Source organism: Toxorhynchites rutilus, chromosome 3 (genome assembly GCF_029784135.1).
Source record: "Toxorhynchites rutilus septentrionalis strain SRP chromosome 3, ASM2978413v1, whole genome shotgun sequence".
Classification (NCBI taxonomy): Eukaryota; Metazoa; Arthropoda; class Insecta; order Diptera; family Culicidae; genus Toxorhynchites; species Toxorhynchites rutilus.
The window spans coordinates 31,651,847-31,668,630 of NC_073746.1; the positions used below are offsets into that span (position 1 = coordinate 31,651,847).

The 16,784-nt window shown below is 36.6% G+C and overlaps 1 protein-coding gene and 1 long non-coding RNA gene across 4 annotated transcripts in view; one reads left to right on the plus strand and one right to left on the minus strand.

The window, feature by feature from the left end:
• LOC129780562 (GTPase-activating protein CdGAPr) overlaps positions 1 to 16,784 on the minus strand; it is a 197,467-nt gene that overhangs the window by 143,794 nt on the left and 36,889 nt on the right. The window lies entirely within an intron of this gene.
• Positions 8,167 to 11,802, plus strand: LOC129780563 (uncharacterized). 2 transcript variants are annotated; one of them, XR_008743959.1, is made up of 3 exons: positions 8,167 to 11,260; positions 11,312 to 11,482; positions 11,537 to 11,802. It is a non-coding gene; the product is annotated as an uncharacterized LOC129780563 (long non-coding RNA). The 2 variants fall into 2 exon arrangements; XR_008743958.1 differs by having other exon boundaries at positions 11,315 to 11,482.

The following is a 16,784-nucleotide window of genomic DNA, read 5'->3' on the forward strand; positions in this document are numbered from 1 at the left end:
AATCGAAGGCTTTTCGGCTTCATACCATCTCAACAATAAGTCCCATGGATATGGTCTAAGTTACAACCAAAACCTCGATACTGAAACATACAAATCTAGCTATCGAAGCTCCGTCCCTATGGAAGAACGGGGGCTACATTCACTCAATCAACGACCCATCAAGCCAACCATCACTTCTAAACTCACAAAATCTAGTTCGTAGCTGCGCAATATATTGTTCGTTCATATCTACTGAAATAAACCTGAAAACCCCAGCAAAATTAATGGAATGCGCCATATAACAATTCCAGCCTCCTCCGACATGACTGTGAAGACATCCCCTCGTATCATGTGAAGACACTTGAAAAAATCACCTGGCATCCCTGATAATCACCGTACACTGATATCACTCGCTAAAAACAGCCCATAACCAATATCTATTCAGCTTGCGACCTCAGCTAATTCGCGTTACTTAACTTTACGATGGTTCAAAACGAGTCGAAACACTTGTTTTACGATGCCTGGATTCGTAGCCTCTTTTGGCCTTCCAGAGCGAAGTGCATACACGGTACTTGTACAGCCCATTTTAAATTCACTAATCTACCGATAAACTGTTGTTCTCGAAGGAGCAGAAGTGGAATAACATTTCGTCAACCACTGCATTGATTGTTCAGGAGTTTTTCCCATCAAAAAACAATGTTTGATCAAAACACGATATTTCTTTTTTCCTATTTTCTATACGAATGTTTTGGTAGTGACACTTGAAAAATTGTAGTTTGTGAGCAAATAAATGAAATGTCATGAAATTTCACACATAAGCTAGTGACAAATGAACCTCTCGAAATGAATCTTGTTCATTTTCTAGTGGCGCCATCTGTCAAAAAAATCAAGGGACTTTTCAGCCCATGTGGTAAAAATGACCCAAATAGTACTAGGTTGAGACGACGAAGTTCCTCTAGGAATGTTGATGCCATTGAAGAAGAAGAAGAAGAAAAACAGAAAGTGGGTTATATCTATGGTATAACCGCAATGGTTACGTAGGACTATCGTTGATTCAGTGATCCTTTGTTGGAAGTTGAATCTGAATCCATTCTGAATGAATGGATAAATGAATATTTGGGGGATTTCGAAAACGAGAGCATTACGTTGGAGGTACAAGGTTTTATGCATCCAATATTGTATACGAAAATATCCTACTGATGCGGAAGAATAATCTTCAGAAGCTATCCTGTTAATTGCAATTGATTGAAAAATCACAAAACCAAATGTATTACATTTGGTCACAGTGTTACATGGATAGAAAACATTCAAATAAACTCTTTCACATGAATGTATTTTTAAATTCCCAGAGGAACTGGCAGATTATTTTCCGGATCTTTCTCGATGCTGAATGGCATCCAAACGGAAAGAATTCCGCGCGTGTATGTGTGTGTGTGTGTAGCGGCTGCTTCGAGATCATCCCGGGGAACCGTTTGTGGCATCACTCTCCTCCTGGTGGATTCACGTCTGGCCTAAGGTGCACAAACAGGCTCTTGGTGACACCGTTCATCCGCGCTTTCATGATAAACGAAGAGCTTCACCACAACAGCGACAACATGCTCCAATCGCTGTTCAATTAGAACTGAGTGGATATCCGAGCGGCGCTCGCTTATATACCTATTGGTGATTTCAATAGCCTGTTTTGAAAGCAATTTTAAGACTATTGAAACAAGTTTTTGGATCAAAAAGTAACAAGTATAGAACGCGTAGACATTTTATCTTTTGAATGAAGTGTTTATCATACCATTTCGTTCAGTTGTTTAGGAGCTATTAACGCTCAAAATCTCGGTCTCCGGCGTAACGCTTTCGTTTTCGAAACTTTGATTTTACACCCCGGTATAGAAATGAAAGACGTAGTCCTACGTCAAAAAGTAAAGAGCTAACAAAATCGCCCGAGATTCTTTTAAACGTAAAGTAAATTACTGAATAGAGCTGTCTCAGCAATAACTGTAATGTAGGCGATTGCAGTGTGCAGTGTGAGTGTGCTGGAGATCAAATGGACAGAGGAACAAGAATAATGGTACATTATTATCAATATTATAACATCATTTGGAGGATCGTTATCGCGAGCAAAAATTCAAGAAAATGGTGTGCCCCAAGGGTCTGTGCTTTCTGTGACACTATTCTTGTTGGCAATCAATCCTATCTTTGGTGCTGCTCCTAAGAACGTCCGTATGTTCGTTTATGCTGACGATATTGTGGTCGTTGCTACAGGCAAAATGGTTAAACACTTGCGCCTAAAATTGGAGAGAGCAGTTCAAGCCATCTCGAAATGGGCTTCTAGCGTAGGGTTTGAAATCTCGGTCGATAAGTCTTCAACTATGCATTGCTGCAAACTACAAAAACACCGAAAATGGCACCTTGACGGAGGGAAGATATACCTGGACGGAGTTGAACTCCAAAGGCCAAAAACCACAAAAATTCTTGGTGTGATATTCGACAGAAGATGCTTGTTCAACAATTACACCAAAAAGTTGATCGAAGACTGCAGAAGTCGACTAAATCTGCTGAAAGCAATTTCTCGGTGGGCTGACAGGAAAACCCTCGAAAGAATTGGATACGCTATTGTTCTCTACAAATTGTTTTATGGACTTGAGGTACTCAAGTGGCAAAACATCATCCAACTTACTCCAACCTATAATGCTGTCATTCGGATTGCATCAGGTGCCCTCCGAACAACTCCAATACAATCGATGATGGCCGAAGCAGCACGGCTCCCATGGGAATTTGTAGCAACCTTAACATTGGCAAAAAAGGCTTGTAGAATCATGGAGAGGGAAAAGGCTACAACCAAAACAATATGGAAGAAAACCAATCAAGCACTTAATGTTCTAACCAATCAAAAACTCCCGATGATCACAAAAATCCACACTAAGCTAGGTAAACCCTGGTATGAAGCGTGTCCTAAAATCGACTGGTTTTTGAAAAAACGGGTCAAAGCAGGTCAAGGACGTCTGATAGCCCAAAAATTATTTCAATCACTAGTGGAAAAAAATACGCTGATTACGACCTTTGGTTCACAGATGGTTCGTTAGCACAATCCAAAGTTGGAGTTGGAATTGTAGGCCCGAACTACCGGCTTAGTGGAAGCCTTGGTGATCAATGTTCCGTTTATTCCGCCGAAGCTTTTGCAATTGCGAAAGCTACAAGGCAAATACAAAATAGAAGCATAATTTTCACAGATTCTGCAAGCTGCTTACAGGAGATAGAAAAAGGGAAATTGCATCATCCTTTCATTCAAAAAATTGTAAAAGAGATGAAGGATAAACAAATCATTCTATGCTGGGTTCCTGGTCACCAGGGAATCGAATGTGGGTGAAGATACCAATAAAAAGATACCAATAACTTTTAATTACAACTGACATTTTTTGTAGCCGATGATAAGACAGTTTTATCATTTAAATTAGAAGCACACCATCCTACGAGAATATTCTGAAATGGTGGAGTGTTGGAATTGACCTATCTGGTCATGGGAACCATTTGAAATTTCAAGAAATTCACGAAAATGGACAAGTCCTAAGGCTAATATTTTTCGGAGGCGATAGAATGTCAATTTTATCATTTGAATTAGAAGCATACTATCCTCCGAGAATATTCTGAGATGGTGGAATGTTGGAATTGACCCATCTGGTCATGGGAACCATTTTAAATTTCAAGAAATTTACGATAATGGACAAGTCCTAAGGCTAATATTTTTCGGAGGCGATAGAATGTCAATTTTATCATTTGAATTAGAAGCATACCATCCTCCGAGAATATTCTGAGATGGTGGAATGTTGGAATTGACCCATCTGGTCATGGGAACCATTTTAAATTTCAAGAAATTTACGATAATGGACAAGTCCTAAGGCTAATATTTTTCGGAGGCGATAGAATGTCAATTTTATCATTTGAATTAGAAGCATACCATCCTCCGAGAATATTCTGAGATGGTGGAATGTTGGAATTGACCCATCTGGTCATGGGAACCATTTGAAATTTCAAGAAATTTACGATAATGGACAAGTCCTAAGGCTAATATTTTTCGGAGGCGATAGAATGTCAATTTTATCATTTGAATTGGAAGCACACCATCCTCCGAGAATATTCTGAGATGGTGGAGTGTTGGAATTGACCCATCTGGTCATGGGAATAATTTGAAATTTCAAGAAATTCACGAAAATGGACAAGTCCTAAGGCTAATATTTTTCGGAGGCGATAGAATGTCAATTTTATCATTTGAATTAGAAGCATACTATCCTCCGAGAATATTCTGAGATGGTGGAATGTTGGAATTGACCCATCTGGTCATGGGAACCATTTTAAATTTCAAGAAATTTACGATAATGGACAAGTCCTAAGGCTAATATTTTTCGGAGGCGATAGAATGTCAATTTTATCATTTGAATTAGAAGCATACTATCCTCCGAGAATATTTTGAGATGGTGGAGTGTTGGAATTGACCCATCTGGTCATGGGAACCATTTTAAATTTCAAGAAATTTACGATAATGGACAAGTCCTAAGGCTAATATTTTTTGGAGGCGATAGAATGTCGATTTTATCATTTGAATTAGAAGCATACCATCCTACGAGAATATTCTGAGATGGTGGAGTGTTGGAATTGACCCATCTGGTCATGGGAATAATTTGAAATTTCAAGAAATTCACGAAAATGGACAAGTCCTAAGGCTAATATTTTTTGGAGGCGATAGAATGTCGATTTTATCATTTGAATTAGAAGCATACCATCCTACGAGAATATTCTGAGATGGTGGAGTGTTGGAATTGACCCATCTGGTCATGGGAACCATTTTAAATTTCAAGAAATTTACGATAATGGACAAGTCCTAAGGCTAATATTTTTTGGAGGCGATAGAATTTCGATTTTATCATTTGAATTAGAAGCATACCATCCTACGAGAATATTCTGAGATGGTGGAGTGATGGAATTGACCCATCTGGTCATGGGAACCATTTTAAATTTCAAGAAATTTACGATAATGGACAAGTCCTAAGGCTAATATTTTTCGGAGGCGATAGAATGTCAATTTTATCATTTGAATTAGAAGCATACTATCCTCCGAGAATATTCTGAGATGGTGGAATGTTGGAATTGACCCATCTGGTCATGGGAACCATTTTAAATTTCAAGAAATTTACGATAATGGACAAGTCCTAAGGCTAATATTTTTCGGAGGCGATAGAATGTCAATTTTATCATTTGAATTAGAAGCATACCATCCTATGAGAATATTTTGAGATGGTGGAGTGTTGGAATTGACTCATCTGGTCATGGGAACCATTTGAAATTTCAAGAAATTCACAAAAATGGACAAGTCCTAAGGCTGATATTTTTTGGAGGCGATGGAATGACATTTTTTTCATTTTAATTAGACACACGAGTCTTTCCATTAGTCATCAAACCGGCATCTACTGCTAAAATAATCGTTTTTGAATTTGAATGGCGGCTTCAAAAATTGATCGTTCATAACAAGAAAGTCAGCTTAAGTCGACCAATTAATTTGCTTCGATGGCTAATGAATCGCGGCTTAAATGTAAATCAGCTTACATCTCTGGACCAAATATTACATCGGTCAATGAAAAAATATTCAAAAAGAAAATAATTTTTTGGGTCGAATAAACTAAGTTTCTCTAAAATTTAGCCGATCAATATTATAGTCCAGTTCTAGATTTTCTTAGTCGAGCCGGATAGGCGCCGATTCCAAAACGTGATTAACCCATTCCAAAATATTGTTTCATGTTTTATTGTAAAATCTCATCATATTCTCACAAAAAAGTGCTTAAAAAATTAAGAATATTTGAGAAAATATATGAGGAAACGAATTTTTGATCGGTTGAGCAACCTACAACATGGGATAGTCTAGTATTTTCGGAAATGCTAGTCGATATTAATTTTCAGTTCGCGAAATCGATGCATCGAGAACACTTCTTAACCATGACTCGAGACTCCCGGCTTAAATTTACGAAAAAAAAGTTGAAATCGACTATTATCGAGTGATATTAATCATTCGACTTTGTTCCGATTTTCTGAATAAGAAACCTCCTCAGATCAGTCTCGTTCAGACGACTTGAAGCTGAAGTATTTTTATTATAAGTAAACGTATGCTTTCAAGTGATATAAATCTTACAATAGGGTTTTCTTTGCGACTCCTTGGTAGTCAGAGGTAATACCTAACCCACTGAGTAATGGAATTCAAGTTCTCCTCTCAGATTGAGCCTAGAGAAAAATATCTTGTTCTGCAAATTGTTATTAATTTAAATCTTATTTCGCCATACTTTTTCCCGTGAGTATTCACTTTAAATGAATAGAATACGTCCTACAATCAGTAGATCAATTAGGCGTAATTATATAAAAAAAAACTGTATTGATTTTTTCCTGGATCTAACCGCGTTGTCATCACTTCTGGTAATGATCGATTGTTCATTTTCATTCCTTTTTCTCCACTTCTGTCATACATATACATCTACTACTGAATCCACTGAACGCGAATTTAGCCTTCGTAACTTCCGTGAGCAACCACTTGCAACTTATTTAACACTAGATTTACCAGACCAGTCATTTTGACTGGTCGTGCAATTTCAATTTAAAATTCCTACGACATATTACATTTGCTTTCCGAAATGATGTTATGACTTTTGTAGCTATAAGTAGAAAAAACATTTTATAAACTTAATGTTACTTAATATTTATTACTAACAAATATATTTTTTTGTTATTGACATTTAAACCAGTACCAGTCAAACTGACTGGTGCATGTTTCTATGAAGAAATGTATGAGAGCGTTTTAATTTCAACATATTTTGACAGCAATTGTCAGCCCCTGAAAATGTTCTGCATATTTAGAAAATGCAACCAGCATACCTCTGGAATGTTCAGATGTGGAAAGTGAATTATACGACAGCGGCGATGATTTGTTAGATAGAAAAATTGATTCTCAAGGAAGTGATGATAACAGTGCTATTATCGAGAGTAGTGATGAGGAAATTCCTGATGATGACAATATAGATGAGCCAAGCGACAGTGGTTGCGTAAAAATTCCAATCAAGCGTACCAAATCAGCAAACTGAAATTGCTTTAGACGGAACTATTTGAACGAGAATTGAAGAAGGAGGTGTTGCTGGTAGATTACTAGTTCATAGTAATTTCAAAGATGTACACGGTCCAACAGCACATGCTGAAAGAAATATTATGAACGGGAATCTAAGTAGTGCGTTCCAATTACTGATTGATAACCATATTTTGGAACATATACGAATTTGTACAGAGTTAGAAGCCTCTCGAGTTTTGGAAAAAAGTGGACAATTACACAAGAAAAATTGAAGGCATCTCTTGCAATATTGTGCGCGCGTGGGGCGTACGAAGGAAATAGCTTCAAACAGGGGATGAACTTATATTACCGGGGATAAGCAACTTTTTCCATCGGAGGCCAGATGCAGATTTACTCAGTATTTTCCAAACAAACCCCATAAATTTAGCATAAAATTCTAATTGGCGTCTGATGTAGAGACGAAATATGTGATAAATGGCTTTCCTTATTTAGGAAAAAGCGAGACTCGAAATGCATCAATCCCCCTATGCAAATTTGTCGTAATGAAATTTCTTGAACCGTATACCATGAAGGAGCGTAAAACTGATATTTTTTACAAGTATTCCTTTGGCGTTAAAATTAAGATCTCAAAATACTTCGTTGCTTGGAACGATACGCGCTTCTATTGGCAACCAGACATATTTTGGCGTCGATGTCACTGATCGAATGGAAATCAGGTTCCAGAAGGTGACCACTTCAACTGTTTTTCAATAATTTAGTTTCAGCCGGAAGAAATAGCTGGATATTGAACAAAACATAACAGGAGAAAATATCTCACGAGAAGACTTTCTGTTTCAATTAGCAAAAGAACTTGCTTCAGAATATCAGACTTCAAGGCAAATACCACACGAAGCTGATATACCAACTACAAATGGCACTGTTTCTGTACGCAAATGGTGTCAAATAGAATATTTTAATAACAATAAGACTACAAATATTTGCAATAAATGCAAAAAAAGTCTATGTAGAAAGTGTATACACTGCAAAATCTATTGTGAGCAACAAACTGTAAACAATTAAGTGTTTTGTTATTTGACAATGTCTATTTGTCCATTTATCTATCACAATTAATATTGTTCAACTTATTTTCGCCATTTGATAAGTAATAGTACAGACTGGAACCACAATATTCATTTTTTCTTATACACCAGTCATTTTGACTGGTGCTGGTAGAAATAGGTATATATAAATAGCTGGTAAATCTAGTGTTAACACGGGGTCGTTTCCATACTAGGCGGTACAGGATAGTCCCGATCTTCTGAACAGACTTGAATGAACTAAAAACATCCGTAGCCGATCGAGTCAACTAGAAAAATAAGCTAGCGGCGGTCGCCGTTGGCCCCATTTTTCTTGTTGAAAAAAACCGGCGTCGACATTTTCAAATATGGCGTCGACCGCCGAAATTTTTGACGACAGAAGTGTCTGTCTCCTGGTCTGCTATACATTTTCTGTAGGCGTTAAGATCAACACTGAAAAATATTTCGACATAAAAAAGCGCAAAATAAAAAAAATACTAAGTCAGCGCTATTATCTTAAGTCACCAAAGTGAAGTTGTGTACTCTAGCTTCTTCTTCTTCTTGGATGGCACTACCGTTCCAGTGAAACTTTTGCCTTCTCAACGCAGCATTACTTGCGTCATTTTTATTAGTAGTGCTTGGTTGAGATTTCTATGCCGAATAACACGCCTTGAATGTACTCTGGAGGGGCAAGCTCTAGAATACGCGTGACCACAGTGCAAGCCGGAAGAATTTTCTTTCACGAAAAATCCCCCGACCAGAACGGGAATCGAACCCGAACCCCCGGCATGATAGTGTGGGACGCTAACCACTCGGCCACGGGAGCACGTACTCTAGCGCCGAATCGTAATGAAAATATTCGGTGGCGGAGTTGCGCCGTGGCGAATTTTCGTTCGGCAATGAAACGATTGCGATGAGTTGTGATGATATTGAAAGTGGAATACAGCTGGAATCCGACGAATGCATGGAAATTGAGGTAGGTTCAGTTTGTATTAATCTATGACTTCAGTAAAAATTTTATTACGACAAAATTAATTCATAATAAAAATTGCGCTTTTTTCTGTGTGGCATTCATACCCCTGAGTTCACTTTTTAAAAACATGAATAGAAACTATTGCTACATGTTCTTTAAATGTATTATTAAAAGAGCTTCTGAATGTTTCCACCAGAACCCAATGATAAATGGGTCTGAAAAGTTGAACGAATTGGTATGAAAATATGGAGAAATTTGCGTTAGTGATACTAAAGCCTATGATCATAACGCGAAATCCAACAGTCACATAATTTCCGTTGTTTCCTATTATAAGAAGAGATGTCGACCAGGAATATCATTTCATAATCAAAAGGGATGAAACACGGTACGTGGAATGGATTCAACGGATAAAAATTGAAAATCATCCGGCTAAGCAGTTTAAATTTCAGCATGTCGATATTCTACTAAGTAATTATCATCAATTTTCACGTATTATTTTTTTCAGAAACAAAACGTTTAACTAAACTATTAATTTGTATGGCTCGAACCTTGGCGATGGTAATTGAGGACAGGTTAAAAACTCTCAAGCCATTATTGTTCACCTGTTCAACACAAACGAGCAGCAATTCATTTAATCCTCGACGACCAAACGATTTTCTCCGGCAGCGAAATTGAAAATATCGACAGATCAAGAAATCATGTCTATATATTTTTTATCTGCTTCTATAGAAATTTCCCACCCTAATTAAAATAAACATTAGAGAAAATCAATTTGAGTATTTTATGCGTCTGAATAAACCACAAAAACGTAAACATCGATTAAATTTTCTTCTACGCTTCATCTGATTCGCTACTCAAAAGTGTCGTTTGACTGACCGATGAAAAAACACTTTCGTACGAAAACGAGGATAGGGCAATTCGTTCGAACGAACGATGTTCGAATGTTCGAACGGATAGATTTCTTTCGTACGAAACCAAGGATACGAATGAGGCATTCTTTCGAACGTTTTGTGTTCGTTCGAAAACAAGAATAAGGGTGTTTATTTTTTTGGTTCGTTAAGTTAGTGTATAGAATAATATTAGGTGATTAATAGCAGTAATAGACGATAATATCTACTGTTTGCGCCACGCGGAGCGAGCGCATACGTGTTGCGACATGACCTGTCATTCCATTGCATCACCCAGAGACGTGCGAAAGTGAGATGAAAGCAGTATCAACACAACAAACGAATATCACCCGAGCTATCCGAGCGAAGCCGACAGGACAAACACCCCACCAATTTCAGGGAGTATAAAAGTAGCAGAGCAGCATATGATCCATCTTTATAAGTTTTTATTCACCACGTGTATTTAGAAACCATTAGAGAAAGTTATAGTGAAAATTTGGACTTTGAAAACTAGTGTCGTTTTTTCCTACAGTAAATTTAGTCAGACCCTTTCCAACCGGAGTACTATAAGGATTGAGAAATGTGTACTGTGAAGATGGCATCCTCTTATAAAATTAATTTAGAGATGTGTTTAGAAGCGGTTAACAGTTTAATTTCAACCAAGTGCCTAGAATATGATTTCAAGTTAAATTTTAAGAACATGCAAGTAATTTTGGAGCGTATGGGATTAGATAAAACGAACTATCCTAGTATGAAGGTAATCAAAAGCCTTCTAATGAAACATCGAAAATCCGTAAAACGGTTTGCTCCTGAGATTACTTTGCAGAATTGTTGGGATGCAGCGAATGATTTGATCGCTAGAGAAGAGTTGGATGAGCTATTCGAATTGAATTCTAAGAATCTGAAAGAAATTCTTGTAGAAATGGGATTAAACGAAAAATGCGCACCTAACTTAAAAAAAGTTAGGAATAACTTCGCTTGTAATCCAACATATAAGAAGTATCGTGCAGAACGAAAGGTGAGAACCCTTATAATTGTTATAAGCTTCCTGAAATTAATAAAACTATTTTGAAATTTTCAATGTGAAATCATTTCCGCAGAATATTGAACATTCAATTGCCGCTGAAAGTCATAACGTAAGTGTAAAATATCAAATTGCTTTGAAATAGTCACGCCATACAGTAACTTCAAATTTTTATAGATCGATAATTTCAAAGAATGTTCTTTTGAGAATGAAAGTGCCTGCTTGCCACAAGACTGCGTTGGAGTTCATGAAGTAAGATGACATTTCTATTTATTAATTCATGTATTAATAGTTGTTATTTAGCAGCTTTTATTAAATAAAACAGATCATATGTCCGAAACAAACTCATCTCCTTCACGTGTCGAAACAAGAACATTATCATTTGTATCATTTGACACAAACGATTTCGAGGAATTGGCCGACTCTCAAAGTACTACTTTTGACGGCGTTGATAATACGGGAAAAGATAACGAAGTAAGATGACATTTCCAATTAATTATTCATGTATTAATATGTATTATTCTTCAGCAACCTCCATTCGGATTTTTATTGAAAGGAACAGATTTATCGCGTGTCGAAATAAAATCATTATCCGTCGAGTTTCCTGCAAAAGTATGTAAGAAAGGAATGGAACTTAATGCTCCAGAAATTGAATGTCGCATTTTTGAAACATCAGTAAGTCAAATGCAAGAGAGATCAACGAACGACATGCAAGACTCGATTGTTTCATTTGATACCAATGATCTTGAAGGATCGACCAAATCACAAGATACTACTTATAGCAGTGATGTAGATGTAACTGAAATTGTGTTCAATACAACGGACTTTGAAAACCTACGAAAAGAGATAAAAGAAAAAGGCAACAGTAACAGGATCAAATACAATGTCAAGGTTGCGGAATGTGGGGCAACTGCCACAAAAAGACTTTATAGTGGTGCTTCAATTTACGAGTGTTCTTTTTACATCAACAAGAAGAACATTGAAATGTGTAAACATTATGATCAACATAATATAATGCAAAGCAAAACCAAGGTTGGCGATGCTAAATATAAGCAACAAAAGCATAGAAGGCCTTTTATAGTGGCCTTAGAAGATTTGTTAAAAATCAAATATGAAGAATTCAATATCTATTGTATAATCAATATAAATTCTCATAATTGCAACAAATCTGGCTGGCTATTTTATGGTGTCTGCGCTCACAAGACCTGCAGATCTTATCGTTTCAAAATTGTTTCTGTTACGGATGGTGATAACATATATAAAGTCGATGTCTATGTTAATGTCGCTATGACCCTGATACACGGGGAAAACCTGAAAGCGGCATATTGCAAAGGAGTAAAAAGAAACATAAATATGAAAAAACTGCAGCTCCAAAAACCACTTGAATTACGAACTAAGTTGATCAACGAAAAGAAAAAAAGGGAACCATTCGAGAAGGTAGACATTGTCAGCAAAAATGTATTGAAAAAAATTAGCAGTGAAGCTAAATCGAAGCTTAACAGGGATATTGATGATTTTCAAGATTTGATAAAAATGTCTGAGGATAACGGATCTTATATCAAAAATGTGTTTAGAAAGCCCTTTGGTGTAATTTGTTTTAATACAAAAATGTTCAAAGAGCTGAGAAAAAACAAGACTTACAGTCCTATTTTCTACATGGATGGTACTGGATCGGTTGTACGATATTCAAAAGCTGAGAAGCGTGTTCAAATATATGTTTTGGTCGCATACAATTACCGGTCAAATTTTAGTGTACCCGTAACAACCTTTGTGACTGAAAGCCAAAAAACAGTAGACTTCCACAATTGGTTGAATATATTTCGTGCTTCGTACGAGTCAGGCAGCTCTATGAATAAATTGAATAAAATAGCGAGAATTGTTAGTGTTGATTGGAGCTGGTCACTGATTGGTGGATTGATACGGGCTCTTAATAATCAACACCATACACTACCAGAGTATATCCGAGATTGTTATAAAGTTTGCATAAGAGAACTCAATCTCAATTTCACTATCATTCATTTATGCTACAGTCATTTCATGAATGTAGTTTCTAAGGACTTGAAATCTGCTCCAATCAACATAAAACATAAGTTCATGGACTGTATGCGATTGGCTGTACGTGCTACAAACTTAGTGGACTTAATCGATCTGTTTATCATTATGACATGCATTTTTGGATCTGCAAATGAGAACCGAATGCTTGAGACATCACTAAAAGAACTAGATGCAAAAATTAATGATAGAACAAGCTTCGATTCAGAAAGCGCTGGTAAATTTGATTATACTGGCATCGGTGAACCAGAAATTCTAAAAAAAGATGAGGACAAAATCTTCTTGGGATCGCCTTTTTATGCGTTGTTAAAAGAAACATTTGAAACAACATTAAAACAAATAGATGATCTCAGCCAAGGATCACAGAACCCACTGTATTTCAAAGGATTCTTGGAAGATGTCGCCTTGAAAAAATACATGCCTGTGGTTTGTTTGTGGTCAAATATAATAGTATCTCAAATTGACTCGAATCCGGATACTATTTCAAACGCAAGGGTTGAAAGCTTCTTCCGAACATTGAAACACAATGTTATGAAAGGTCAGCTCTACGAAAGAATAACACATTTTCTTCGAAAACTACAATCGTATATTGAATCTCTGTTCCACTTTTCCGACTTTGACATTGAAGATATATACGCTACTGATAAAGGAATAAGTAATGCTAAAAAACGTCAAGATGATAGAATCGCAGAATATGACAGATTTGTCGGAAACGTAGAAGACATAGAGGACGAATGGCATAGTCCATACTTTCAAAAAGATGCTTCAACCCACTTGTTCAAGAAGAAAAAGAAGCAGGAAACTAACAGCTTAAACACACAACTTGAACAATCAACACAGAAGCACCCAGATTCAAAGGAAAACAGTGATAACAACAGAAAAAGATCATTAGAAGAAGATTTAGAAACTACCTGTAATCTGTCCTCTATTCATCAATTCATTGACAAAGGATTTGAATTTCCAGTTACCACCAAATGGTATTTCGGTGAGTTTCCTTCAGAATATGAGAGCATAGGAGTAAGTAGTATGATTGTAAGCTCAGAAATGCTTCAAACGCTCGATGCACATACATATATGGATGGAGAAACCTTAGATGCGATAATTGCAGTGGCCATAAAAGAATGTGAGGTCGAAAGCGTAAAATTGGTATCAACTTACATGTCGAGAAACTTGTTTGATACAACTCAACTAAAAGAAGTATTGGATAGGAAACGAGATTATGTTTTACCAGTTCTAACCAATACATCGGGAGTATGGGTGGTTCCTTTGAATGTTAGAGCTGGGCAAGCACCCACCAAGCAAGTTGGAAGAGGGAACCATTGGGTTCTCTTCATTGCTGATTTTATGAATAGAGAAACTTTTTATTTAGATCCTCTCGAAACAGCATCCCCATATTTGAAGGACGTACAAGAAGAATTTTTGAAGGCAGTAAGCTCTATTCGGAGACTTAAAAATCAACCATTTGATTCAACCAATTGGCAAAGCGGCTCGAAAAATATTGCGCACGACAAGCAAAACGACGACTACAACTGTGGTGTATATGTAGCTAAATATGCACAAAACTTTCTTTTGAAGAAACCGTTGACCGGGCTAGGAAACATGGATTCTGAGAGGAAACAAATCAAAATAAAACTCCTAAATACAGCAGTAATAAAAATTTGTTTATACTGCAGCAGCTTGAAATCACTAATTTTGTCATGTCAATCATGTGGACGGAGGTGTTGCAGTAGATGCGCCCCAAATATGGTGCTAAAAATTCCATCTACAAAACAATGTGAAATATGTTCGAAAATTAAAATGATATAATTTTTAAGTCTCATCAATAAATTTTTATATTACCTTTTAACTTGAAGTATTTTTATTTGTCCAGTTTGAGTCCTTTCAGAAACGAGATAGAATCCTGTCGTCTAAGTCAAAAATGAAAAAATTGTCATTCCATCGGCTACAAAAAATAGTTGCCATAAACCTCAACCATTCGCGTGGATTTTTTTTTAAATTTTAAATGGTTCCTATGATCAGATAGGTCAATTCCAACACTCCACCATCTCAAAATATTTTCGGAGGATAGTATGCTTCTAATTCAAATGATAAAATTGACATTCTATCGCCTCCAAAAAATATTAGCCTTAGGACTTGTCCATTATCGTAAATTTCTTGAAATTTTAAATGGTTCCCATGACCAGATGGGTCAATTCCAACATTCCACCATCTCAGAATATTCTCGTAGGATGGTATGCTTCTAATTCAAATGATAAAATCGACATTCTATCGCCTCCAAAAAATATTAGCCTTAGGACTTGTCCATTATCGTAAATTTCTTGAAATTTAAAATGGTTCCCATGATCAGATGGGTCAATTCCAACACTCCACCATCTCAGAATATTCTCGGAGGATAGTATGCTTCTAATTCAAATGATAAAATTGACATTCTATCGCCTCCGAAAAATATTAGCCTTAGGACTTGTCCATTATCGTAAATTTCTTGAAATTTAAAATGGTTCCCATGATCAGATGGGTCAATTCCAACACTTCACCATCTCAGAATATTCTCGTAGGATGGTATGCTTCTAATTCAAATGATAAAATCGACATTCTATCGCCTCCAAAAAATATTAGCCTTAGGACTTGTCCATTATCGTAAATTTCTTGAAATTTAAAATGGTTCCCATGACCAGATGGGTCAATTCCAACATTCCACCATCTCAGAATATTCTCGGAGGATAGTATGCTTCTAATTCAAATGATAAAATTGACATTCTATCGCCTCCGAAAAATATTAGCCTTAGGACTTGTCCATTTTCGTGAATTTCTTGAAATTTCAAATTATTCCCATGACCAGATGGGTCAATTCCAACACTCCACCATCTCAGAATATTCTCGGAGGATGGTGTGCTTCCAATTCAAATGATAAAATTGACATTCTATCGCCTCCGAAAAATATTAGCCTTAGGACTTGTCCATTATCGTAAATTTCTTGAAATTTCAAATGGTTCCCATGACCAGATGGGTCAATTCCAACATTCCACCATCTCAGAATATTCTCGGAGGATGGTATGCTTCTAATTCAAATGATAAAATTGACATTCTATCGCCTCCGAAAAATATTAGCCTTAGGACTTGTCCATTATCGTAAATTTCTTGAAATTTAAAATGGTTCCCATGACCAGATGGGTCAATTCCAACATTCCACCATCTCAGAATATTCTCGGAGGATGGTATGCTTCTAATTCAAATGATAAAATTGACATTCTATCGCCTCCGAAAAATATTAGCCTTAGGACTTGTCCATTATCGTAAATTTCTTGAAATTTAAAATGGTTCCCATGACCAGATGGGTCAATTCCAACATTCCACCATCTCAGAATATTCTCGGAGGATAGTATGCTTCTAATTCAAATGATAAAATTGACATTCTATCGCCTCCGAAAAATATTAGCCTTAGGACTTGTCCATTTTCGTGAATTTCTTGAAATTTCAAATGGTTCCCATGACCAGATAGGTCAATTCCAACACTCCACCATTTCAGAATATTCTCGTAGGATGGTGTGCTTCTAATTTAAATGATAAAACTGTCTTATCATCGGCTACAAAAAATGTCAGTTGTAATTAAAAGTTATTGGTATCTTTTTATTGGTATCTTCACCCACATGGGAATCGACGGAAACGAAAAGGCAGATGACATGGCTCGCGAAGGACGAAATGCGGAGGTGATTTGTTCCTCGGT